General features: G+C 42.0%; 1 protein-coding gene across 4 annotated transcripts in view; it reads right to left on the bottom strand.

Moving 5' to 3' along the window:
- The window catches only part of LOC138521311 (galactoside alpha-(1,2)-fucosyltransferase 2-like), a 134054-nt gene extending 107163 nt beyond the window's left edge, over nt 1-26891 (bottom strand). For 2 of the 4 annotated variants that reach the window (XM_069634053.1, XM_069634067.1), the window contains exon 1: nt 26815-26891. The gene's annotated coding sequence lies outside the window, so the exon portion shown is untranslated. The remainder of the gene's footprint in view (nt 1-26814) is intronic. The other 2 variants (XM_069634061.1, XM_069634078.1) reach the window with 2 other exon arrangements.
- Between the last annotated feature and the right edge of the window lie 253 nt (nt 26892-27144).

The raw sequence follows: 27144 nt of genomic DNA, 5'->3' as shown, positions 1-27144 counted from the left end.
TGAGTGTCTGAATATCAGAGAGGCATAAATATAGGGCTGTGTGATTGTGCAATGGGTTGTTAGTTCTGGTTGGGAAGGTTGCAATAGTATCTGTGGGTGTTGATATGTGAAGGGCTTGCTTCAGTGCGTATGACAGTGTACTGTGCATGAATAAGTAAGGACATTATGATGTTTTCACAATACTAGTGGGTGTTATGATACTGGTGTTCAGATGGGAATACAAAGAGTGTACCTGTTGAGGTGCACTGAGTAAGAGTGAAGCAAATGTTGTTAGATTGAATAGAATTTTTTAGGCTACTATACAGCTACACTGCACTGAATGAGTAACAAAAAGAATACTACTACACTACTGTACTTACTTTGTTGGATGTGAAGAGTAGTTTTCTTCCAGTTTTTATCTTCTAGCAGACATTTCTGTCTTTCAGGAGGCCGCTCGTCATTGCAATTGGGAAAGAAGAAAATTAGTGCATATGCGTGGTAATGGAAACATAATTGTACTAGAAGAAAACATTATTTTACACTGTAGGATGACTTGTTGGGAAGAAGAATTAGTAACTTTGCACGTGATTACGATTATGATTGTAACACTGCTGTTGGTGCAGACAGGTTTCCACCAGATTCCTAATACTTGTTTGGTAGCTAGCTTCCTAGTGTCACTAATACGTTACAGGCCATGTTGGCCTGGAAAGTCAGGTGTTGGAAAATGTTTTCTCTATGTGTGTGCAATTGCATAGCACTGTATGGGAATGTGGACTTGGGAGCACAAGCATCATTGGTATTGGGGCTCGTGGTCCCATGATAAGTATGCCCTGCGGGCTGGAGTTTTTGAAAGTGTGAGAGTTGTTGTTGCACAATATGTATTAGAAATGGAGTACTGCAAGTCCTAGTAGACTGAGAAAAATGGAGAAGCCAAGGAGGATGTACAAACGGACAATGTTAGTGTGTGCAATTTCATTAACTTTCCCAAACATGGGTGCTTGGTACATGAGTACTTTTGCTATATGCTGGAGAAATCCTTTCCATTTCCTTTCATTTATTTATTAAAAGTTACCTTTCATTTATTTATAAAAAAAATACAGACAGCACTGCTGTAAATGTACATATGCATTTATTTGGTTTCCTTCAAATGGTGCTGAAATGAAAAGTTGTAAGCGCAGTGCATTTTGTCATTTTTTAATCCATTTCCATGGCATACTTTGGTAACAAACATCACGTTTTTGTTTTGAGTGTGCAGTGTGGGAGTTTTACAGCAGGTTTATTAGTGGGAGAAGTGGTTTTAAAAGTGGCAGAATGAAAGAAGAAAATAACAGTTTGCACATTAGAATGGGTGATATGGGCAAGCATGCATGTCATGGTAATATATTGAAGTTTCACATAGGATCTGGCACTTAAACATGCTGTGGAAATGTTTCAAGTGTGGTTTTCTTTTCAGTTACAAAAAAATAAATCACTGAGAGTGCTGCTGAAATTGAAATGTGTGTTTTGAAACTGTTATGAAAGTGCTCATTAAAAGAAACATTTCTCAGCACACCACATTGTAAGTAACTGCCACTTGATGTCAGGAGATGGGAGGAATGAGAGTATGATCATTGAGCAGGTTATGCAGGGTAAGTGGCAGGAACCCTGTTTAGATGCATTTGTAAAACAGTTGGAAATGTACTTTACAAAATGTATGTATACCTGTAGTTTGTGTTGCTGGATGCAGATGTGGTTGAATCTGAAAGTAGAAATCTTCGGAGAGTTTTACAGTACTTTTTGATGCAGGTGCTTGGGAATCACAGGAGACCTGTACTCTGAGTGTTGAACAGTACATCTGCAGTGTAGAACTGAGATGACAGAGTTAGATGTAGATTTCTTGGCTATGATTGGTGGATGGTGTGTGACTGCTTAACAGTAGGCAATGAGGGAGTGCTGCAAAGAGTGAAGTGGAAAGGGAAGAAGGACTGTCCTGTGTTACGGGGTCTGCCGACAGCGCAGTAGTCCACGGACAGGGCATGCCACATCCGGGTCTTTTCAGGATGTCTGGTATGGAAAGGAGACTGTTGGGATTAGCCAATCAGGTGTTCTGGTTGTGCTTTATAGGAAGAGAGGGTAATACTTTTGTTCATTGCTTTGTGTAGTGAAGATGGCTGTAGTTTCAGAGATGGCGAGAGTCAGTGTGTGGATGGTGGGTGATTGCTTTGTGAGTTATCTGCAGAGGTATGCAGAGAGAAGTGGCATTGCTGCCAATCTTGGATTTCAGGGAGTGGAGGCTTTTTTGATTTGGTGTGCCTGGCCGCAATTTGCAAGGTGTGCTTGTACCTTGTTGAGAAATGTCTACTTTCAATACTCCAGATGTTCTTGTGGTGCACTGTGGAGGACTGCATTTGGGTTATATCAGTGCAGTAATGCATTCATTTATTTATTTACATTTTTATAACACGCCACATGCCTGCAGGCCTCAGAGTACACAGTAAAACAGTGACAAGACGCACAAACAGAAAGCAGGCGGAAGCTATGAATGAGCTGAGAGATAAACCCAGTTATTCTGGGCCAAGGTTGAAAAGGTGGGTTTTTATGGCCTTCCTAAAGAGGGGGTAGTTCTGTATTTGGTGTATGGCCACTGGGAGCGCATTCCATAGAGCAGGAGCCTGAGTGTCAAAGCTGGTGGCACCGAACTGGGCCATTTTGAATATCGGCTGGACAAGTACTGTGGCCGTGGTAGAGCAAAGATTCCTATTCTTAGGTTTGATCTTGAAATGCTCTGATAGATATGTGGGGCTGATAAGAGACACACATTTATGAGCCAGAGTGAGTACTTTGTGTGATATTCTTTGCCTTACGGGAAGCCAGTATAGAGTTTTTCTGAAAGTATAGATATGTGTGCGATGCGATAGTTTGAAAATGGTGCGCACAGAATTGTTCTGTGTGACTTGGAGTACCTGTATGTTGGCAGCAGTAGTGCCAGTCATCAGACTATTACAATAGTCCAGTCTAGAATTTATCAACGTTGCAGACAACAAAGCACAGTTGTCATTTATTATGAAAGGACAGACGTATTGTATCTGTTTGTTAAAGAGTCCGCAGCTCAACCGGATATTGGATAGATGAGACTTCATTGAGAGTTCGTCATCAATAATAATGCCTAGTGTTTTCACTTTTGTTAAGACTGTTATACCATGATCTGCAATCAAGATTTTGGAATAGTCTGGTGTTAACTTGCTCCAAGTGTACTTGGTGGTGACGATCATGAGCTCAGTTTTTTTGTTATTGAGAGCTGAAGAATTACAGGCCATCCATTTCTGAATGGCACTGCAGTTGTCATTGAGGGTTTCTCCGTCATTCTTGTAATGGCCACTGAGCTGAATAAGACCTGAGTGCTGTTTACGTAATTTGTATATTGGACGCACAGGCTGTGTAAGTTTGCTGAGTACACTGAAGGACTTGGTGAAGGCAATGATGCTGCCTTTCACATGTGCAACAGTGGTATTTTCATACATACCACCAGAGTACTATGAAACGGCCCCAATGTCTTCTTTCCTCAGGAAGATGCAGGAAGGTGTCTTGTGAACAGAGGCCTATCTTCTTTTCTGTGTAGTGCTGGGATGTTCTCTTTTGAGAATGAGAACATTAATTTTCTGTGTGTGAATTTTTTTACTGCAGATGGCATTTCTTTGTCCAACATTGGGAATGCTGTTTCCCTTTACAATGTAAGCAATGCTTTTAAGAGGCTCATGTAAGCCTGTAAGGAAGAAGAGAAGAGAAATGCCACATTTTTGCTTTTAAAAAAGGTGTTTGTTTACAAGCCCCTTACAAAAAAGGCTTTTTTCAGAGCTACCATTAAAGAGAAAATACCTTACCCTGGGTTAATTTCTCTGCCCAATCCCTTGCATTTGACGATTTGTCAGCAGACACCACAGTAGTCTGCAGATAGCACGTGTCACATCCAGGGCTTTTGAGGATGGCAAGCATGGAAACTGGAGTGTGGAGCCTAAGGGATTGACCAATAAGGTTTCGTGGGTGTGATATGCAAGCAGAGAGTGTGGCAGAAGGTCTGTTTGCTGAGAGGTGTGCAGATGGCTATGGCTATGGCTGTGTCTTTCAGGAGGCAGATTGTGTGGATTTTGGGGGATTTGTGGATCCATTGGTTTCAGGTGTATGCAGAGCAGTGTGGAGTGGCTGCACATCTTGGATTTCCTCATGTTGATGTAAACTGGTATGGCGTGCACGGCATGAAGTGAGTGGACTTGCTCCCATTTTGTGGCAATTTGGTCAAGCTCCAACATCCGGACATTATCATTGTTCATTGTGGAGGAAACTGCTTAGGCCATGTTATCGGAATTTCACTGCAATTTGCGATGAAGGAGACATTTGGGAAAATCATGGATATGTTCCCTAATTCACAAGCAATTTTATCTCACATTGCTCAGAGACAGATGTGGCTGTGCTCCAGTTCATTTGGTCTGCAAATGGAGAAAGCGAGGTGCAATGTCAACAAGGCTGTTTGTGCATTTTGAGAGATGTTGGCATGTCGTCCTTCGATAATGAAAACCTTACATTTCGTAGCACCAATATTTTTCCCAGAGATGGAGTCCATCTTACTGATGCTGGCCATCATCTTTTTTGTGAAATATCCAAAATGCTTTGCATCCCTTTTTGCAAATATAGCAAGCATTTTGTAGTAGGTGTTGCCTACTTTACAACTTGGAAAACACTTAAAAAAAATAAAATTTAAAAAAAGGCCATTTTCAGAGCCACCACTTTCTCACGCAAAAGAGTACATTGGTTTAGATGCTGCCACCATCTACATTTTTGGAATGTCCATGGACTACCGTACTGTCCACAGACTCCTCGGGGGCCTGCAACTTTTTTTGGTACTTCCATTTTTGAACTGTGAAAGGTGGCTCTGAACTTTTTGATTTTTTTGGCTTTTTTAAACATGACTCACAAGGGAGGGAAGGAAAGGGAGGGTAGGGAAGGGTCACCAACCACAGGGATGAAGGGGCATGTGGGTAGAGGAAGATGTTGGGTGGGCCTCACTCAGGTAGGGGGAACTGTTTCTTGTGCTCCCAGACCGCAGCCTTGAAAGTACTTCAAAACTGCTCCCCCCCTGCAGAGTACTGCGTTACAGTGCAGAGTACAGTGACCCTTGAAAGGTAAGGGTCTATTGCATCATGTATGAACTGCGAGGCCTGTTCAGGGGTCCACTGCCCCTGATGAATGTCTCTTGTGGTGACAGAAGCAGATGTTGAGGATGTGACAGAGGATATTAACCTGCTACCGCCTTCAAAAGGGACGACCCTCCGATCTGCTGCCTTGTGGTTAGACCTTAGGTATTGCCGTATGGAGGTTGTCCCATAGCTATGCAGCCCAGGATTTCTGTGAATGAGTACAGCTTTGCACTCAGTGCATTGAACCTTGGCTGCATGCGCTCTGTGCACCCCCAATGGTGGTAAATATCTTCCACACCCAAGACTCATGCTGGCAGCTGGTAACAGGGATTTCCACTACATCATCCTCTTCGTCTTCTTGATCCCCCTCTGCATCACCACGCCTGTTCCCTTCTCCAAGCCCTCCTGATGGGGATTGTGGTGATGGTGGTGCTGAGGCAGCAGCAGTAGCCATGGATGCCATTGCAGATCGAAAGCAGCACACCAAAAGCAGCACACCAGAAACAGCAATCTGTAGGCAGTGCTCAGCCCTGATCAGCCAGAAGCACAGTGAGGAGCAGCAGTGGAGTGTGGACTTTTATAGGGGTGCGCTTCACGGACAGTTGCGTGCTCTGTGGAAACTCGAGCCCCAGGTAGGGCTCACAAAGTTACTTAAAGTCTCTAGATCGACCAGGGCATGGTCTGGGACCTTTGCAAGGGTGAAGTTTCAGCTTAAACCACCCTGGATTGGGCAAGAATTAACTTTTACACTGTCCACTTCTAAGGACAGTGTCCGCGGCTAGGCCCGACATTCGACCGGGGTGCAGTCACATGGTGACATCCCCGCACATCCGCAAATAGGATGGCTGTCCGCTGGATGCCTATTGCATGGGATGCAGTATGCGCATGCGTCCAGTTGTTCGTAGGACAGTGTTGGGACCCCCAACCTGATTAAAAGTGTGGCACGTGTGAACGGACAGTTCCGGAAAGGTAAGATGTTCAGAGGGCACAGAGGATCAGATGCAAATGTGCCCAGGTGTCTGCAGGACAGGAGTGGGACCCCCAAACTAATTAAAAGTGCATCATGAGATTACGGACATCTGTGGACAGAAGTGGTGTTCGGAGGGCACAGGTGATCGGATGCACATGTGCCCAGGTGTCCACTGCACAGGGGTGGGACCCATGAACTAATTAAAGTATGTCACGACTTTACAGATGTCTGTGGATAGAAGCAGTGTTCGGAGGGCACAGGGGATCGGATGCGCATGCGCCCAGGCATCCGTAGAACAGGGGTTGGACCATCGAACTAATTAAAAGTGCCTCAAAACTTTACAGACATCTGCGGACAGAAGCCGTGTTCGGAAGGCACAGAGGATCGGATGCGCATGCGCCCAGGTGTCCGCAGGATGGCGCAGGCCCCGAATCTTATAAAGATGCATCATGGCTTTGCAGACATGGACAGTCGTGCTGTTCGTGGACTCCAAACAGGGTTTTTAAAAAACACACACACACCAACAGTACACACAAAGATATTTATTAGGAAACACAAAAATACACTCAATTAGGAAAGGGATAGGGTATCAGAATGGGAAACATATATAGGGGATATGGGGAATTGTGGTTTTTGAGAGGATGTTCATCAGGGGAGGAAGGGATTGAGGTCTCATCGTAGCATCAGTTATTGAAGGGATTTGGTGGGGATGATTGTCTGGGACAGGGGGAAGAGGCACAGGTACAAGTGGGGCAGTGGTATCTAGTATTGTCTGTAATATGCCTTTTCACAAATGTCATTAACTGTTCAAAATTAGAGTTCAGTTCATCCATTTTTGCAGACAGACTTATTAGTTCATTTGCAACATTTGCATTTTGGGGCTGTCTGTGTCTTATTTTGTGGTAATTCCCGGCCACTTTCTTCCTTTGCACTATGTACTGTTAAAAAGAAAACCATGTTTTAGTGACATTTGAAACACAAAGTGTGTTGTGTACCATTAGAGTTATTTCCCTCACTCATTTCATTGTGGGGGAAATGTTCCTCTAGCCACTCCAGGGTGCTTGCCATTTCTGTTTAAAGAAAACAATACTCCATTTCGTACAACACATGTACATACAACAAACCCTAATGTTACAGGAATAAATATAGTGTACTTACTATTTTTTGTATGCGTTTTTTCTTAGTAAGTTGGACTTGCTTCAGAGAATCGCTGACTGTGTAAGTAAGGCTGCATTGAAGTAATATTGTTAGATGCACAGGTCACTTTTGTGCTTGGTGCATTCCATTATGTTGCGCAACCTATAAAATTGTACTTCTGGTTTCATTAAGTACAGATTTTGTATGCACATTTAATTTTTGAATGTGCTACATATATGTGTGTTGCACTTTAAACATCTTCTGTTTGTTCGCAGCACGATATAACAATGTAAGGTACCTCTGTTTTTTTGGGCAGTGTCAATGCTGCCTGAAGTCTGCTGACAGTCTCACTGTCTGCGGACTCTGTGGCTATTTTTATTTATCTTTTATTTTTTACATGTATAAAGCACGCAAAGCGGCCCTGGGGCAACGTGGCACTGTTACACAGTGCTTACTTGGTTACACAGAAAAAAGACATGAGCACCTGTCTGTGGTTCTTAGTTACATTGAACCTGATCCCAGACAGGTGAAAGTTACATTGACAAAGAAATGGTAAAGTGTGCAGAGATACAGGCAAAATGGTTCAGTTAACAACAGAAAGCCAGAGAAGGAAGGGGACCTTCTCTGGTATGAAGTAGTGAGTGGGCGGAAAGTATTAGGTGAGCCAATTGAAAAGCTCAGTTTTGAGAGATTTGCGGAATGCTAGGTGAGATGTCTCGTTTCAGAGGGTTGTGGGGAGGGGATTCCAGTGTTTGGGAGCAATGAAAGTGAAGCTGGTCCCTGCTGTTTTGGCCCTTTTGAGGTGGGGACTTTAAGTTGGTTGGAGTGGTGTGACCTCTTGCGTCTGGAGGATGTAGCTCTGGTAATTTTTTCTGCAAGATAAGGGGGGCTGTGAGTGAGAGGCATATGTGGGTTATGGCTAGTGTCTTGAAGAGTCTCTGTTCTTTGACCGGAAGCCAATGATCATTTTGTCTGGTGCTGGCAATGTGCTCCCTTTTGGGAATGCTGAAGGCAGCCCTAAGCGCATTATTCTGAATGACTTGAAGTCTGTTTGGATTTTTCGACGAGGTGTCGGCAAATAAGACATTACAGTAGTCTAATTTGGCTCCAATGGTGGCTCTACATATGGAGAGATAGGTACGGTTTGACTGCATTGATTAGTCTGGTCATGAAGGCAGCTGAGGACATAAGGGCCCTAACTTAGCATGTCATTGAGAGTGTGGAGTCAATGTAAACCTCCCTGCCCCCAGCTATCATGCTGGGGGCAGGGGGGCCAGTATGATGTAAGGGACATGTAGACAATTAAGGGTATTCTGGTAAAAACCCATGAATTTCACTGAAACAACATTCTTAAAGGGACGTTATGGTTAAGTTGCACTAATAAAAACCTATCAAATTACTTTAGGCAGGAGCAGAACATCTGCGGTTGGAAGCTAAAGAATGATGAGGTGAAGGTCTATGCTGATGATTTGACAGTAGTATTGAGGGAGCCGGAGGTGGGCGGACCCTTATTGAGAAACATGTTGCAGGAGGTGGGGGAACTGTCTGGTTATAAGGTTAACTGGGGTAAAACTGTAGTTTTTTCAGTTTAGGATGAATCAGCTGAACAGGGGACTATTAGATTAGAATTGTCAGAATTGTCAGTAGGCTGATGTATCGGTAAAATATTTGGGTGTCTACCTTGTGCGTGATATTAAGAGGATGGTCGAATATAATGTAGATAAGTTGAAGAACATTTTGTTGAGGGATACACAGAGATGGGAAAGGTTGACTCTGAATATTTGGGCGAGAGTCAATGCTATTAAAATGATGCTGTTGCCAAAGGTTCTATATTTTATTCAATCACTTCCTCTTAAATTTACTAAAACAATGCTCCGGAATGTTGATAGTATTTTTATGGACTTCCTTTGGGGGAAGGGTAACAAGCCAAAAATTCAGAGATATATTATGGTACGTAGTGTCAAGGATGGGGGATTTGGTTATCCAGTATTGGAGAACTATTGTAGGGTTTTTTTATTGAAGAAGGCTTGTGATTACTTTAAGGAGAGGCGGGTATCAGATCCTTATTGGCTTGTTATGGAGAGAGAACTGCTGTATCCTTTTTCCTTGGATTGTTTGTATTCTTATGGGAGATTGGAAAATTCTGGGGCTAAATTAGAAGCTTTAGGGGTTTTAAAGTCGGCTTTGGTGGCCTGGATTCTGGGGTGTGGGCAATCCTTGTACTTGTATTATATGGCCTCTCTCTGGCTGAATTCGGGTCTAATGATTAACAATAAGATGCTTGATTGGAGGGTTTGGGCTAATAGGGGCATTCTGAAGATCGGGGATTTATGGAAGGAGGGGAGGATGGTTACATTTGGAGAATTGGTTGATTGTTATGTGTTACATGCCAGGGAAATGGGTAGATATGGGATTTTGAAACAGTTGCTGGTGGAAAGGATGCAAATGTTGAGTGACCCTTTGAGTAGTATTCCTCGTGTTTGTGAGATCTTTGCTATTTTTCCTAAGACAGTTTCTTCATATGTTCAGCTGATGCCTTTGCAGGACTGTATGAGGAGCTCCTGGGACCAGTTGCGGTTGAAGTGGGTGTACGAATTGGGAATAGACCTTTCTGAGAATCTGTGGGACAACTGCTGGAGGGTTTCGGTGAGGGCCAAGGTTGACTTAAATCTGAGGTATGTTCATCAACGTCTCTTGGGTCGTATTTACTGGACACCGGTGAGGATGAAAGGGAGGGGCTTGGCTGATGTGGACCTATGTTGGGGGTGTGGAAGCTTGAGTGGGACTTATTTACATATGCTCTGGGAGTGTAGTAGGGTGGTTGACTTTTGGAGAGAGGTTATAAATTGCATTGATTTGGTAACTGGTATGTTGTTGCCTCGTACTTTTCTTTTAGCGATTTTCCTTTCGGCGGATGGTTGGAGTGTGGAGTTGTGGGATTTTCGGATTGGATTCATAGGGCATTGTTGGTGGCGATAAAGCAAATTATGAAGGTGCGGAAGTCTAGGAAGAAGCCGCATTGCGAGAATTGGGTGGCTGACATGCGTACGCTCTCTTGGTATGAGAAGACTCAGGCAATTCGTCTTCATAGGGAAGTTGAATACAAGGAAAGATGGGGGTCATTTTGTGATTTATTTGGATAAGGTGTAGGCCATGATTTTCCTGTTATTGGATTTTGGGATAGGAGGGGGGAAAAGGGGGGAGGGGTGTTTGTTATGTATGGTTTTTATTTTGGTGTCTTGTTCTTTGTGGTTTTGTCTTGTTGTGGGGTAGGTGGGTGGGGATGATTTTTGATGTCTTTACAAAAAAAAACCTATCAAATTCAGTGGAAAAACTGTGTTAAAGGGATATTGTGGTTACTAGTAAAATCGAAAACCCTGAGAAATTAGCCTATTATGGTAGGCTAGCAACCATAACTCGCGCCACCACTGTTCACTGCTAAAACTAACACCCAGGATATCACAGATGACATCACAAATGTCATTGATGACATCACTTCAGTGCTTGTTTTGCTAGTCATCTGACGACGCTGGCCTCTGTCTCTCATCTCATTGCAGTGATTGTTCAAGCCAGGCTTGTCTGAAATAATTTTGCCTGTACAATGCTAACTGGTCCGGATGCACCCTCTCAGGGCTATTGCTTGTCTACCCTACATTCTTAAAGAAAACACAAAACCTGTTCTGCAATAACCAGCAGGTTTTCATGATGGGTGCTTGTCACAAGAAAAATGCAAAACCATTCCCCAGAAGTAAAGTTGCAGCCAAACAAGCAGCAACTTTTATTTTTTTTAAAGAACACTATTGTACAATGTTTCAGACACATCACATACACACCCACAATGCCGTCCACAAAGGGCAATTGAAGGCCCCTACCAAGAGACATCAAACATTAGTATAATACACCACTACAGCCAACTTACATTTCACACACCGGACCAATACATACTAGCACCACAGGCACATGATGCTCCCCTTCGGACACAAATACCTCTATAACCTCTATACTCTTGACACAGAACACCTTGAAACTGACTCACATTCAAAGCTCAGGGTACTTGCAGTTTGCACGCATATACACAACAGTAAAGCTATCTTGCATTTTCCCCTCCCTCCTCACTAACCTCACCCACCTACCTCTCTTTCAGGTCTGCCAGAGCACACAGAGACAATGCAAAAGGTGGCAGAGCGCAATATACATTTTAATAGGCTAATGAAAATATGTGTGTGTGTATGTATGTATGGGATTCATAGTTCTGTACATAGGGAAAACAACCAGAGGGTTTCTTGTAGGGTGGATGTGGGAGGGGTAGCTGGGGTGGGTATGGGGAGAAGGGGAGGACCAGAGGGTAGAACTAGGGTGGAGTTGAGCAATCAGTGATTGGCTAGGTCCTTGGATGGAGAGGACTAGTGTGATCATTGTTAGTCAATTGCTCCAGAGACAGTTCAAGAGACTTGGTGAGCAGCATGAAAAGGCTTGTTTCCTAGCTTTTCCCGCTTGAAGTTCTTTGTTTCCGATCTGGTGATGAACTAACCTCAGACACTGAATATAATCACCTCCTACCATGCAGGATTTATTAGACTTTTTCTATAGAAGGAACATGTATTTTCCCTTTCCAAAAAATTATGTTACACTCTGTTAAAGCTATTGAATGCACTATCAATTTCCATAGCACTTTAAGGTGTTTTCGGCACAAGCAACAAGTACTGTATCTGGCCCCCCAACAAAAAATGGTATGGGCATTTATAGACAAGAATTGAAGAATTCTACGACTTTTTTCAAGTAACAAGTATTTTCTCAACCCACTAAAAGATGGCACACTGATTTACAGCCAAGGAATAAAATGTGCTGCCTGTCTCCAAACAACTCTCTGTTTTCTTTTCTCCTCTCTTTAAGAGGAAAATACACATAAGACACTGGAATTCCCTTCTCACTACTACTTAAATGGCATGCTCACAGTCACTGAATATAATCTCCCACCACCAAAGAATTATAAGACTTTTTCTACAACAGCAACTCAAGTTTTCTTTGGCCAATATGAGAAGACACACTCAGCTGCAGACACAGAATGCATTATCTTGTCTAAAAATAGTGGTAATATTTTTTAGTCCCGACCTTGTAAGCATCAGGTATTTTGTCTGACTATTTTGTCTGGCCACAATAAGTTACAGACACGGAATACAATCTCCACCTGCCACCAGAAAATTGTAAGACTTTTTCTATGCAAGCAACAAATACTTTCTCTGGCAACAAAAAGATAACACACTAAGGTACATGGACCGACTGGACTGTCCTTCTCCCAACAAATCCTAAAATGTTTTGTAAGTGAGCAACAAGTCATTACTCTCACAACAAAAAGGTGGTGCATTGAGTAGCAGCCACTAACTGTAATTATCTTTAATCCCCTGTGGGCCACTGCCTTTAAACACTTCTGTGATGTTCTACTCAATCAGATGCAATGGCACATGTTTTTATGTCATGCAAGTTAAGTAGAAGTCCTAAAAATATGCCTTTTCTATTTCAGTTTTTCACCTCTCTCTCAGACGCATTCTATGTTTACTTCAGTCTCAACTAAATCCGAATAACATTTTCTTCCACTCCCTCAACTAAATCATTTTTCTATGTACTCCTCAACTCCTACTCAAATGTTGTGCAACCTTGTGCCTCCTGTCTACACAAGACAGAGTCTGAAATCAAACCATGCGTGTCCTATTCATAACATGTTGGTCTGCACTAACTGAAAATGCTGCCCAAACCACAGGTACATTTTGGGAAAGCTGCTGCGGTGAAATATCCAACACTGTGGGATTCACATTTTGTCTCAATATGTTCTTGGCCCATGCTGAGCCGTGACATACCCCTCGCAAACACAACAGTGCTGCTTAAAGGAGTGATTCTAAGAGCTACTCTGTTAGTGGGTGCCAAATGAAAAATTGCTGTGGCTGGACAGCTATGTTAGAGGATGCACATACACACTGCCCCAGAACCTAATGATTCATAACCAATCTCAGTTGCCAGGCATCAACACAGCCTCTATGTGGGCAGCACCTTCCCCTCTCAATCATCAATTATTTCATTTAAAATGCATATCAGATTTATACAAGCCATATAAGTAATTATTTAATTTCTACCTTCTAGTATTCGGTTTCATTAAAACCCCTAAACAAAGTAGTATATGTAATATTGGAACTTAGTTTACAGACTTTTTTCGTTATTTGTTTACTTGAATACCAATTACAATTTAAGATGGCACCTAATGATTTTTCACATACAATACTCAAGTATTCACATTCTAAAGACATATGTGTCTGTGATGTAGTTCCATAATTCCAGAATGTACACATTCTTTAATTTATCAGGATATCATACCATCAACCTTTATGCACTAACATGGATAATATATTCAATCTGAACTTCCTAAAAAACATGTTTCACTTAGGTAGTTTGCCTGTATATCATTGTACATAGCCATTAAACAATTCTTTCAAAATCCCAATGTTAAATGATTTAAGAAAAGATTAGAATCTACTCTGAGACTTTATTTAAAAAATTATTCTTAGTTGTATGTATTTTGTGTTTACAAAAGGTATCAATCCCAATATCTCCTATTGTATTATAGCTCATTATGATGTCACGCATTTCCCTACTCTATGACCCTTGGTTTAATTGCAATCCTCTAAAGTACTAATGCCCTTAGAGTGTTCTCCCTCACATAATTTATATGCCAAAATAAATAGAGTTAATCTTGTATTCTCTTCTTTATACATTTTAATCCAAGTTCCAACCTAGTAAAAATATCTTATATTGCCACATCTTTTTGAGATATCATTTTATAATCAATTCAAGGATGCATGTTTATATGATGAATGGCAATAATAGCATACAATAAAATGAGTATTATTTCACCTATTATAATTTAGTAATTAGTTTCTGTGATTTATTTCCAAAGGTATTTTCTAATGTTATTATATTATTCGCCAATCACGAACTTGGTTTACAAGTATTTCATTTTGGGCATCCAATCACGTTTTTGGTATCAATCTTTGGATATAGATAATATTCCTCTATGTTGCGCATTATTTCATGTTCCAAATAGCAAGTATATTTTTTATCTTGATTTGTTTCTGAAAAATAATGATTGCAGTCATTTGTAACGCAACCTCTCAATTCAAGTTATTCAAATAATCCACAATGAGGTTTAATAAACATTGCAAAGATAAATAAAAAATATGTTTACTGTTAATCTTTGATGGGAATACCTTATTTACACCTTGAAATATATTGCCCATATCAGATAAATAGAAATTCAACAAAACTGTGTCTAATAAACAGCCTGTCCTCTTTCATGCATGCGCTGCAACCAAACTTAATGCCCAATCTGCACACAATGAAATGAGAGTGTGGGTTGCCATATGGCCATTATATGAAGGTGGTGCAGTATTACAATAGAGCCCCTGCTGAACTCTACACAACATGTAGCACAGAGCAACGTCTCCACACCCTCGCTTAAAACAGTTTGTCCTCTGCAATTACATGCCACTGGACTCTTTGTTGCAGCAGCGGGCCATGAATTGTCATGTCCAAGAACAGCAAAGTGGTACCACTCAGTTGAGACATGCATGTGCTCCTCAACATCTTCCACTTGCTGTGGATCACCATTCCCTAAAGCAGCCTTTCCTCAATGTTTGTCTCAGATTTAGAAAGTGATCTTCCCATCCATACATGAAATACATATTTTAGCACTGTAAGGGTTAAAAGAGAAAGCACAGTGAGACACAGAAGAAGATGGTTGCTGAGTGAAGACATTGCACCTGGGCCTCTCTTATTACGACAGTGAAACCAGGCTGATTTTTAAGGGAACTAATGCTTAATGTTAATGCTGCATTGTTTTTCCAGTGCTTGATTGCCAATACGATCGAGCCTTCTTTCACTCCAAGAATTTGAGGAAATATTGGTTGTGGCTATGCATGCCATGTATGCAGCATGGTTCTAGTAAATACCATAGAGCACGGAAATGCTTGGAGAAAACAATGGAAGCTGGCAGTGACCTTATAACTACAGAGGAAATGCTGAATTAAAAAGGTCTAAACTGCTACGAGGCTAGGTTTAGCAGCTTCCTTTGCCATATCATCAGACAGAGTCCAAAAAGATTCAAAGCACCTGTATTCAGTGAAACTGATTTGCTTATTATGAGGAATCAGGAATGAGATGCAGACTCAGAGGACTCGTGGTGATTGGTATAACCCTTTATTAAATAACCAAGAGGGCTGGAAAATGGCTCACTGTCCCTAGTGTACGAGGTATTTTCCCTATCTCAACCAAAAACTAAGGGTCTGTTGTGTGTCAAGATGTCCAAAGCAAACATGTCCTGGGTCCGAAACTCTATCCTAGCCCTCTCATTCTAAAAGTAACTCTAAAGTGTTAATGGTATTGTCTTTGGATTGGAAAGTGCACAAATATGCAAGTTAAAAAAAGGTATAAATCCAACAAAGGTTCCAAATGGATAATGTTCACAGTTTCAGGGAATTGTTCCCTTCCCCAGGTTTCTCTCCACAAAAACTAAAGTTCAAAAGAATAACCAAGTTCTTTCTAGCCCAAGAGGATAACCCCCTCCTATTGCAGTTGCAATCTACTCCAGTGGAAATGACTCCCTTCCCCGGGTCTTTTCCACACTCAATGCAGTTCACAAACCTAAGGACATGAGTCTTCCCTGAGATTCTCTATTCAAAATACCACAAATGCAATTCAAAATCTGAAGTGCATGAGTCTTCCTTGGAATTATATTTTGAAGATACTACAACTTGGGTGTGGGTCCCAGACTTGCAGAATGCCTTGTGTGCTCCCCTGCCAGGTTCTCTCAAGTAGTTCCTTCACACAATTTGGATGCGGGACCCCGACTCACAAAACAGCTGGTATACTCTCCTGCCAGGTTCTCCTACTATGTTCATCCAATTTCAGGATCTGAGGGTATATGCGTTTTCCTCAAGTTCCTCTTATCACTGGTGTATTTGTATCTCCCCAAATACTGGGATTGTGAAAATCAGTTTGTGATGTACGCCATAGGAAATTTGCTTCCAATTCCAATTAGCAACAGCCTTTTCTAGCTCCCTCCCAGTTTCTATGACCCTGCTCGGGTCTTTCTCAGCTTCCACTCTCCCTCTCTGCTTCGGGTGTCGCCTCCTGAATTCCCAGCCCGAGCAGGGAAGTCATCTCCACGGTTCACCTGTGTCCCCTTGCTCGCCTGTCCACCTGACAGCTTAGCTTCCACAGCAATCACTAGTCTGTCGGCTCTCCCCTTCGCTCTCAGTTGTTCCATCTTTTAACTCCCGCTTCAAGGAAGGGAGTTCCTCAGAGCCAATCAGCTTCGTCCAAGCACTAGACTGCTCCTTCTGGTTCAGCATAGTAATCTACATGTGGGTAGTACTCTTTCTCATCTCAGTCTTTGTCATACTGCTTGCTATTGAACACTGAAGGATACATCAGCAAACTTTGCGGGGTGTTTAAGGGGATTATCATAGTATGCGATCAAGGCGCTAGGAATGGAGGCGATATCCCTAAAATGTAAAGGGGGATACCATGTCTCATCTGATGATGCCTGTCCCTCCCCCCTGAGGGTCGTCACGCCTCATGTGATCCTCCCCCACGTAGCCACCCCCAGGGTCAGGATCAGGTAGTGGCTGCGGTTCCCTGGCCACATGAGGAGAGGCTATATCCAGGAAAGGAGTGATGACATCATCATATTCATCAAATATACAGAATAATGCAGAGCAGTTTAGCAGCTCTTGGACAATGGAATTGGTAGAGACAATGTGTTGCTGCTTTTGTCTGTCAGGCAGAGAGATTCAAATGCATGTCCATATATGCTTTGTAGCAGGCTACTGTGAAGGATGCCTATGCGTCGGCGCATGCTTGCCAGGTTATTGCATCTTGTCCTGCTAGTTTCACTCTGGCGAGCATTGGAGCACTACAGAAAGTGTGCTGGAGATGGAATTTTCATTTAGGGCCGGTATGCTGTCCTAAATGGAGCTGGTATGCAGGAGCTGGTGCCACCAGCTAAAGGTGTGAGATGACAATCCCTTTTTGGGGGAATGCTGGAATTGGCAACTCTTTGCCAGGCCTTTGAGATGGTGGTCCTGCTCCTGGACTTTCACGCTTTCTAACAGCGCTGGAGTCAGCAAAAGCACTGAGCAACATTCCCTGCTGTGGCGAGTGTTGGTGAGTCTGCCGTCAGGGTGGCCTCAGAGTGCTATCCCAGCTGGGAGGTGCCCTTGTTTTCTCTCGATTTTGAAACACGTGTCGGCTGTCCACCATACGAGAATAAAGTTAAAGATTTTCTGTGACTTTGAAACTTATTTGAGTGATTTCTTAGGCGTAATTACTCCACCATCTGGACCTTTTATCTCATCTGGGTTGAGCGCGGAATAAAGCAACCCCCCCCTGTTTTCTGTTGTGACTATTACACATCACCTCTTCCATAAGGTTGAAGTTACTTTTAGCAACCAAAAGTCAAACTGTAGCTTCCCAAATAACTCTATAGCTCCTTAAAGACAATGCCCCCTTTAGTCCATAGTATACCTCCTCTGCGCCCATACGTACACACTCCATTTAGACGTGGATGACTAGCAGGGTCTTGGCCACCCTAGCATAACTTTAATGGCTGAAATGCACACATGCTAATAGTGCCTCAAAAATTCTCCCAGATTTCTGGACTCCGGTCCCTCTGAGGGCATCCAACCAAAAGCAGGTTGGGACCATAATTATCGTGAAAGGCGCTATAACAAATGACAAATGACAAATTGAATGAATGAAACCATACATCTTTCACTTATTGTAGAAACCTGGATGCAGCGCCTAGCCTACAAACATACCAGCCACCACTGTGCAGAACAACTACAATTATCATGCACATGCTGAGAAAAAGCCCTGTATACTAATATGGGCAGCCATTAACTTTGGGAGCCAGGTGTTGACTGTCCTAATGTGGCACCAAACAGTTTCCCAACAGATATTTCTTTCAAATTACTTTAATTAATCAAAACATTTCCTAGCAATACTCACTTATATATGCACTCGTGATACTTACAAGCAGGGTCAGACTGGGGCAACAAAACTAAGGTGCCCCACCAACAAACAGAAAAGTGGCCCACATTCAGGAGTTCCAGCCATACATTATATCCTGCAATGTACCACCTGGGAAGATGAAGGATGGGCAGCACTGCACACATTTTAAAAAGACAGTCAAAATTAAATGTGTTCCTCGTTGCTACCCTCCAGTACCAGACCTAAGGCAAGTCTTCCTTATGCAAACCACAGAGACCTGTGTACAACAGGCCCCACAACCAAATGAAGAGCCCAATGCGCTCTGGGAAACGCTCAACATAAATGGTTCGTTTGAAGTGTGCTGTTCATAGCACGAACCTCGAATAAACTGGTTAAGATGTTTCACAATCTGCAAACGGTATTGCTGAAGAACCAATGTTAATGCTAATGTTAAAGGTATTTGTACTGCGCACCTTCACCAACAGAATTGGTCCACAGGCACTCAGGCGTATCTGCAAACAAGAAGGTGGGGCGGGGTTAGTCGGGTGGAGAGGGAGTAGGAAAGTGAGATGGTGGTGTTCTGTTGGCAGCTTCAGTTCGGTTTTTAACTGTGCGCCGAGCTTGGGTGTGAATATCGGATCAATGTTTTTTTTTATTGTAACATATAGTTTATTACAAGCTTTTATTACAATTTTCTCACAACTTTTCTCACATCTTTTCCTTCGCCTTTCTCTGACAGTCTTTCTATTTCTTTAGGTCCATTTAATTCATCAGTTGAAGAGCTCCAAAATTTAAGAAAAGAATTCTTCTTCACATACCAAGTTACATCATTAAGTCTTTAAGCAATCTGTTTTCGGGTTCAGCCCATTATTTTGTCAAGGTAATTTATGCCTGCACATGTTAAGTGCACCGAAGTGCCACTCAGCATGTGAAACCACCAATCGTCCATATTATTATTGACTGGTGCACATTTCCAAGGATAGAGTGTCCTTTGATCTTTAAGTTCTGGTCATTCAATATTTAGATGTTTTGTTGATTCTATCTTGACTAGGCAGTATCTGCATACATTGGGCCTCATTACGAGTTTGGCGGTAGCCATGGAGCTATTAGCTCCATGGCTGCCGCCAAACCGGGCTCCATTACCGGGTTCCCAGAATGAGGAATTACCGGGCCATTCCGAGTTCGGAGGGCCCGGTAATTCCTCCCTCTGGGAACCCGGGCCCAGACCTTCCCCATTCCCATCTGAGCCCCTATAGGGCTCAGATGGGAATGGGTGAGGGAGCTAACAACGGGCCGATTACGACCGGCCCGTTGTTAGCTCCCTCTTCCCCTCGCGGGATCCGGTAACAACACCTGGTTTTACCAGGTGTCTTTACCGGGTCCCGCAAGGGGACCTCATAATTTCACGGAAAGGGTTCAACGGGCTGCCTCCATTAATGGAGCCCGTTAACCCGTTCTGCGAACCTTGTAATGAGGCCCAATGTCTTTAGTGTCTTGATCTTGTTTCATAAACAAAATTTCCTTTGTTTTATATCTCAATGGTATCTTCACAGAAATTGTTGTAGATATCTTGCCATTTTTTCCAGTAAGTTCATGGTTGGGCCTAATTCAAGTTTGGTAGATAAGGTGTTATACTTGTCCAAGTTTTGGATGCAGGACCATTGTTTCAATTTCTTTTTGGCAATTTGTGGCTGGGCCAAAAGTGTGTCCAAATTTATATCAGCAGCTTGAAGAAGGTCCTTCAACCTCTGGGTCCATAGCCTTAGCATTCTTTCATACGGATGCTTGTCTGTTGGTGCCAGTATTTCATATGCCGGTTCACGCTTTGTTATGATCATCTTCCTTAATAACACCATTGATTTCCACAGCACCGTTCCATATGGGGCATCTAGCGCTAATTCATGGCGGATGATGGTCATTAAGATGTTTGTTGGTAACTTCAAAACTTGACTCCAGTAAATCCTTTCTAGGTAGGGCCATATTTTATGATCTATGTTCCAACCGGCTTCTACTCTAAATGGAATGGCTGGAATTACTTTTTGCAAGTAGAACGTTCTTGCCGGATTTAGGGTTAATTTTCCATAAAGAGTGTGAATTCTTGCACCTTGTAAGGAAAAGGTTCTCATTCTCTGGGTTAGATCTTGAACCCAGCTCCATTCACTTACTGACTTATTAATCAACACCCCTAGGTATCGAATTTTATCAATTTCCTCAATTTGTGCGTTATTGATGCACCATCAGAATTTCTTGTTTTTCGAATGTTTGGAGGAGCCGATCCTCGTGATTTTAGTTTTTTCACATTTATTCTTAGTTGTACCTGTTTTACTTCTTTATTAGTGGCAATTGGCTCGGATAGGTCACCTTTTGCATTTATCCCGACTCGAATCGAAGTGTTTAAGTGGAGTGCTTTTATCGATGTAACAGATTATCAGGGCTTTCCCATTTTTGTAATTTCCGCCATAGCATCTCACGATTTATTGTATCGAATGCTTGTTGCATATCTACAAATGCCAGAAAGAGATTTGACCTTTTTTTCTGCGCTTCAAGTTTTAACAGTTTTAGAATTGTTAGGTTATTCTCAGTTCCAACTCCCTTAGTGAAGCCTGTCTGGCGGCAATCTGTTACACCAGTTATATTTGCCCAAACTGTTCGTTTTATTTGCACAAAAGATGCAAATATCTTGCCAATGGTGTCTAGAAGGGCAATCGGGCGGTAATTAGATCGATCAGCCTGATTGCCCCTCTTGAAGATTGGTACAATTATTGCCAACACACAAGACAATGGTATACATTTTTGGTCCGCAATTCTTGAGAAAAGCATTGCAATGAATTTGTAATGCCATCCGGGCCTGCAGCTCGCAAGTTTTTTAACTTTGAGATAGCATAGATTATATCTTCTTCACACTCTTGTATGTCCCAAGTCTTTGCGTCTTCCCAAGTTGAGGTTGAAATTTTGTCGGGTGTTGCAAAAAACACCTCTGTGAAATTTTTGATCCAGGCGCCCTATGAGACACCATTGGCTATTATTTCATTGTGATTTCCGTACCCTTTGTTCAGGATATGCCAAATGTCTCTCGAGTTGTTCGTTTTTATTAGAGACAACATCAGTTCCCCACGCTCTTGGTCACGCAGGTAGGAATATGCTTTTAAACAGTTCTGATATTTTTGTTTCCGTTTTTTGATGGCACTTGAGGCTATGTCACCCAGTTTGTTTTTTAATTCTCGAATGTCTTTGTGCAGTTGTTTTCTTTCTTTGTTCACACTCATACTCCATTCATGATTGTGTGTTTGTGTGATTTGTTTCTTGTGTGGTGACCCCGCTTTTTGATAAAATAATAGTGGTGCATAGTTGATCGATTCCGCAGATGATTTTCTCAGTGATTGTAAAGTTTTGGTTAATTGGTTGATCTGTTTTGCATTTATCCTAAGTCTGTTCCTTCCATAGTTTATTTCAATTACTTGGCTTGAATTTAGTGAAGCGATTTTCCGATATGCATGCCAGGACAGTACTAAGACATCATGATCCACTATTAACGGTCGGAATTATCATCAGTTTTTCCATTTTGTGCTACATATTTCTCGAAGTCCAAATATAATCTGAGTTCTTATTGATAACCAGATTATGCCAAGTGGGCTTTGGGGTATGTCTCCATTAACATGCCCATTAACCATCTCACAATCGTGGAATTCAATTTCCACGTCCCATCTCATTCGGCAGGAGTTTATTCTTTGATTTTCTTGATGTTTGGGCAGTTTATGATCATTCTTTAAATTGAACCATGTTAGATTCATGTCCCCACAGACAATGATTGATAGATCATAGTATTTCTTTTGGTAAATATCAATTAAGGACATTACTGAGGTTATGAATCTTTCTGAAGAAATCTTGGCTGGATTCAAGTATACATTGATCAGGAGCAGATGTTGGTATTGTATCAGAGTGCTTTGGGCAAAACTATTTGGATTTTCATTTTTAATCACTTCCCAATTTATGCCATTTTTTAACATTGTTATTAGGCCCGAGAAAGGGCGTCCTTTGGAGTTTTTCTCTGCTGGATTTAGTAGTGTTAAATAGCCGTCTTTCACTGGTGGGGTTCGCAGCCACATTCCTTGAGGACAGATGGCAACATTGTGAGTCAAGCCTGCTGGGAATTCACTAAATAGATGTCGGAAGCCTCTTGTTTTCCACGATATCAGGGTAGATAGGGCTTCTTTTCCATTGTGTTCTAGCTAATGCTTCCACACCCCTGCTTTTAAGTTGTGGGTAGGAATCTGACTTTTATCAGATGTATTTTGTTTATGTGGTTGATGTGTTGGCAAGATATTCAGACTGTTCCTTAGCTCATCTCTTCGCTGTTCGTTTGTTGAGGATGCTAATGAGATATCGTTTTCTCTGTTTTGGTTTTCAATTTCTTTGTGATCATCTTCTGATATTTCGAAGCAAGAAAAAGTAGTTGCTCTTTCGCTGCCATTAGAGTTTTTTGGACTGCCTGTGATTTTATATGTAAGAGAACCCTATCAACTCGTTCTTCTGTTACATATTCAACTATGTGTATATCATGTGTGGTCACAGTCCGAAGAGCTGGCACTGTGTGCCATAAGCGCATTACATTTCATCTGTTCATGTTGACTTCATTCTCATCTTCGAATACATTTTCCATTCGAAGTTTCCAAGATGAAGCCTTTAACTCGGCTAGGTTTTGTTTTTGCTGAGTGTTGAACATTTTTCTGTCTTTGTGCTGTGGCGAGTTTCGGGTTAAAGGTAGCTCTATCTTATTTTAGTAGCTTTTGATTGTCCAGTCACACTATTGGTGACCTTTTTAGATAGCTTTCCTTGTTTAGGCGCAGGCGCTGATGTCCCTTGCCTCTTCTTTTTGGATCACTTGATTTTTACTTTTATTGTTGTCTTCGATGCCAAAATGATCTGTGCCTCTGTCCAGATTGCTGCCCTCGTCTGAGTCAACAGAATAGGTTGACAGATTACTTAAGTCCACAGAAGATGCTGTTGGGTCAATCGACACATCGTTTGTTTCTAGTCTCATACGTTTCTTGGGATTTTTCGCATTGGGCTCATTATTTACATCCATACATGCAGAGGTTTGAGCTATTGGGTTAGTGGGTTATTTACAAACTACAGTTCCCTTCCTATCTATTCCTTGTCGGTGATCCAATTACTGCCTGTGTTTACTGTGCAGGCCAAGATACTACTGGCATATCATCCTTCCCCTTCCATCCTGATCTCTCCCTGCTCGTTCTGTAGTATTATTCTAGCTTTCTATCTTTCAGTTGCCTGTGTTTACTTTACATATGAAAAACAAACACACCAGCCAGCATTTCCCTGCTAAACACATCCTGTTGGTGGAATGTACCCAAACATGTAATTAAACGGTGTGTGTCCACAATCTACCTGGATGCATAGAGCTGTAAATTAGCTTTCCACTGAAAGTGCCCGAAAACGAATACATCGGACACTCAGATTCTTTAAAGTTGGGAACTGTAATCACTGCATTTGCAACAGTGGTCTCGTCCATACTATCCTTTGTATTGTAACACCTGCCTCCATTTACCCTCCTACCCTCACAAACCATTAATAAAGAAACTTGAGAAACAGTGTTTGGCAAACAAACACTTGATTTTCTGAAATCTGTGAACTCCAAGAAAATTCGCAATTATTCAGGCATGTTAAGCTATCTGCATTCAAACATTCATTGAGTAGTAAATGGAAATTTAAGCAAAGCCTAGCACAGGAACCATTGCATTTTGTAAAGCTGCTTTGCACATTGTATTGAAATGCCCTGATAAATGCATTTAATTCTACCAATTTCTTAGAAAATGCACTGTGCAAGAGAATCAAAATGTCTACTATAAACATGCATAGACAAAGCCAACAGTTTTGACATTTCTTTAGGCATGTGATAAACATTTGCCAGGCACTGCCATAATGGTGTTAACTAGCGAGAAGACAGCAACAGCTAGAAAATTGTGCATTTTCCTGGGAAAATGATAGCAGTGGAAGGCCTATATCTATTTAATAACTATTCAGAAGCAAAATATTAGGCTTTGACAATGCTTGTTTTTAACATGATTACAGCATACAGGAACAGATGTGAGGTCATACAGACAGCTTGCAAATCAAGTGGCTGAAGGCACAGTTTGTTAAGAAATGTTTATTATATAAGTTATGCATTTACATCTGCAATTAACCTGTGAATTCTCAGCAGACTAATTGGAAATTACACTGTCAAGACAACATTTGATGATACTGCTTGATAAGGCTAGCTCAAAGAGATCCAGGAGAATGTGCTTCTGACAGTGAGGAACCAGTAGTGGGTGGAAATGCCCATAGTATGACAATGTGCAATCTTAGGGTGGATAAATAACCAAATAATACCCACAAGCTGCATGTCCTTCATCATTCCCATCGTCCTCCTACCTGAATTAAAATGCAACGGCCAAAACAAAAAAAGGACCCGCAAAAAAATATATATTACACATATATACACACGCTGGATGTGCTCAAAGTGAAATTACAATGTCTTTCAGCATTGCCATTCAGTACATGCTCTATTGCTAAGTAATATAGGTCAGCCTTGGCCATGGCACACACATGGCATGTACACCTCCTATGTGGTCAAAGGGATTCCTGTAGACAGGGTCAGACCCTTAAAGATGTCCTTCATGCAGAAGGCCACATGCACATCTCAGTTCCTCGACCAATCATCCATCCACTCCCTGCTGCTCTACATTGCAATACTGCAAGAATGATGTTTGGGGCAAGTAGAAACTAGGGGTGGAAAATATCCACTGCAGAGAGTACATCTGAAAAACATGTTCTATGCACATTGCCACAGCAGCTATGCAGCAATAGACCAGAGCAGTGGAGTAACTTTGCTGAACATGTTGGGGTTGGGGGGACATGACATCTGAATGAAAGTGGTCCCTACCAAATGAGCGGGACAAAATGGTGCCTCAAAAGTTGGGTTGGGACACACACCACTGTCCCACAGTAGAATTATGCCCATGTACGAGAGGTTCCGCCATGTCACTTATTTATACCAGTAGGAACACATTGGCCCTGGCCGGATGATTCCCTTATGTTTAAGATGAGTGAGAGTTGAAGCGGGTGCAGGAAAGCGAGGGTGTGGGAGATAAATGGTATGTGTTATGTGAGAGAATGTCAAGTGCAAGAGAGGGTGTGGCACGAGAGGTAAGGCAGGTGCAGGAAAGAGGCGTGTGGGAGAGAGATGGTATGTGTTATGTGAGAGAATGCCAAGTGTAAGAGAGAGGGATAAGGCGATAGGGGAGGATGAGAAAGAGAAAGAGAGAGCAAGAGAGAGAGGGAGAGAGAGAAAGAGAGAGAGAGAGAAAATGCTGAACGTCATAAACAAATGTCTACAATAAATGTATTATCCCACTGAACTATCTTACAGGGATTCAAACCTCTAACTTGTAAAGTGCTGCATTTCTTTTCCAAACATGTGACTGTGGCATTTCTGAAAATGCCTTTAAAAAACGAGACTAGCATGAAAGAGTCTAGAATGAGTGAAGGTAATTCCATCCACGAACAAATGTATTAGACACACAAGTGAACATTTTGCATTTGGGGATGGGCTCATGACACAATAGCTGTCAGCGTACCCCAGAATTAGGGAAGGGAATTAAAAGAAACACAGATGAATGAGAGAGGTTGTAAGGTGCACACATGTCATAGATGGAAACAGAAAGCCAGAGTGATTATCTGTAACAGTTTTGTAAATACAGATGTGTATTTTTGCAGCTTTGTAAATAGTAAAGCTTCCAAGTACTCGAACCTTCATCGCACCAATAAGTTTGTGAATTTTCAATTCAAGTGACAGTGCCCAAAGATAGCCTTATATCAGTCTCTTCATCGCAGAAACGAGATCTGGTCTAGTGGTTAAATTACGTTAACAAATTGAAAATAAGTGATTTTTCATTATTAAGTACAGACATATACCCACCCCCATTGCAATAGGACAACCACCAGAGACTTTATTGTGTCATAACATGGATGGCCATTTGGCTGAGATATTTGTGAGTGCCTGCTAGTGCTGGCATAAATGAGTATTCTTAAAAGCAAACATACACATATTTCCATACAGATGTACACAGTCAAAATGTGCATGTGCTTGCATTGCGTTTGCGTTTTGTCTTAATGCTTGTCTGGGCTGAGTCTTGCATACAATGCACATTTTTCCATGAAATGAAAAAAAAGGCTGAACAACTTGTCTTTTGAGTTCCTTAAATTAGTTTCCCAAGTCCAGCCATTCTTATCTCAGCCAATGCTCCCGTGTCTCAGAAGCAGGATTCAGGGAATTTCATGAAATGGCCGATTTCCCAAATGGGCAACATGACTCTGCTTGCAAGATAACTTTCACAGATTCTTTCACTCACCTTCCTCAACCATAATCACCATTCTTGCATGCACATGCCCTCAAGCACATATGCATTACAAATCTCGAACAAACACTATATTCAAACACACTCTTTTGTTTTAACTTACCTTGCTTCACTGCTTTTAAGTACGTCCGGGTGGGGCACTGACAGTTACAGCTCCGTGGTGTGCTCCTGTTCCTCCAGAGCTAATGAGGACTGGCACGGGCGGTGGCAGTGCTTAATTTGTAAAAAAAAAAAAATAATAATAACTGCTGGTGCTCAAATATGGCACGTCAGGATGGGCAGGTCTCTGCGCACTGTTGCCATCGCCCTCATCTGCTCCCCATGCTGTCAGGGAGATTTCTCACCCAAGTGCTAAATTCCCTCTACCTTAGAGCCCTCCAGCTCTTTTGCTATATTTTGGGACTTTGAACTTTTCATTTTAAATGTGTTTTGC

This window comes from Ambystoma mexicanum, chromosome 1q (genome assembly GCF_040938575.1).
Source record: "Ambystoma mexicanum isolate Mex_15411 chromosome 1q, UKY_AmexF1_1, whole genome shotgun sequence".
Classification (NCBI taxonomy): Eukaryota; Metazoa; Chordata; class Amphibia; order Caudata; family Ambystomatidae; genus Ambystoma; species Ambystoma mexicanum.
Note: the sequence above shows the minus strand (reverse complement) of the source record. Positions and strands in the feature narration are given on the sequence as shown.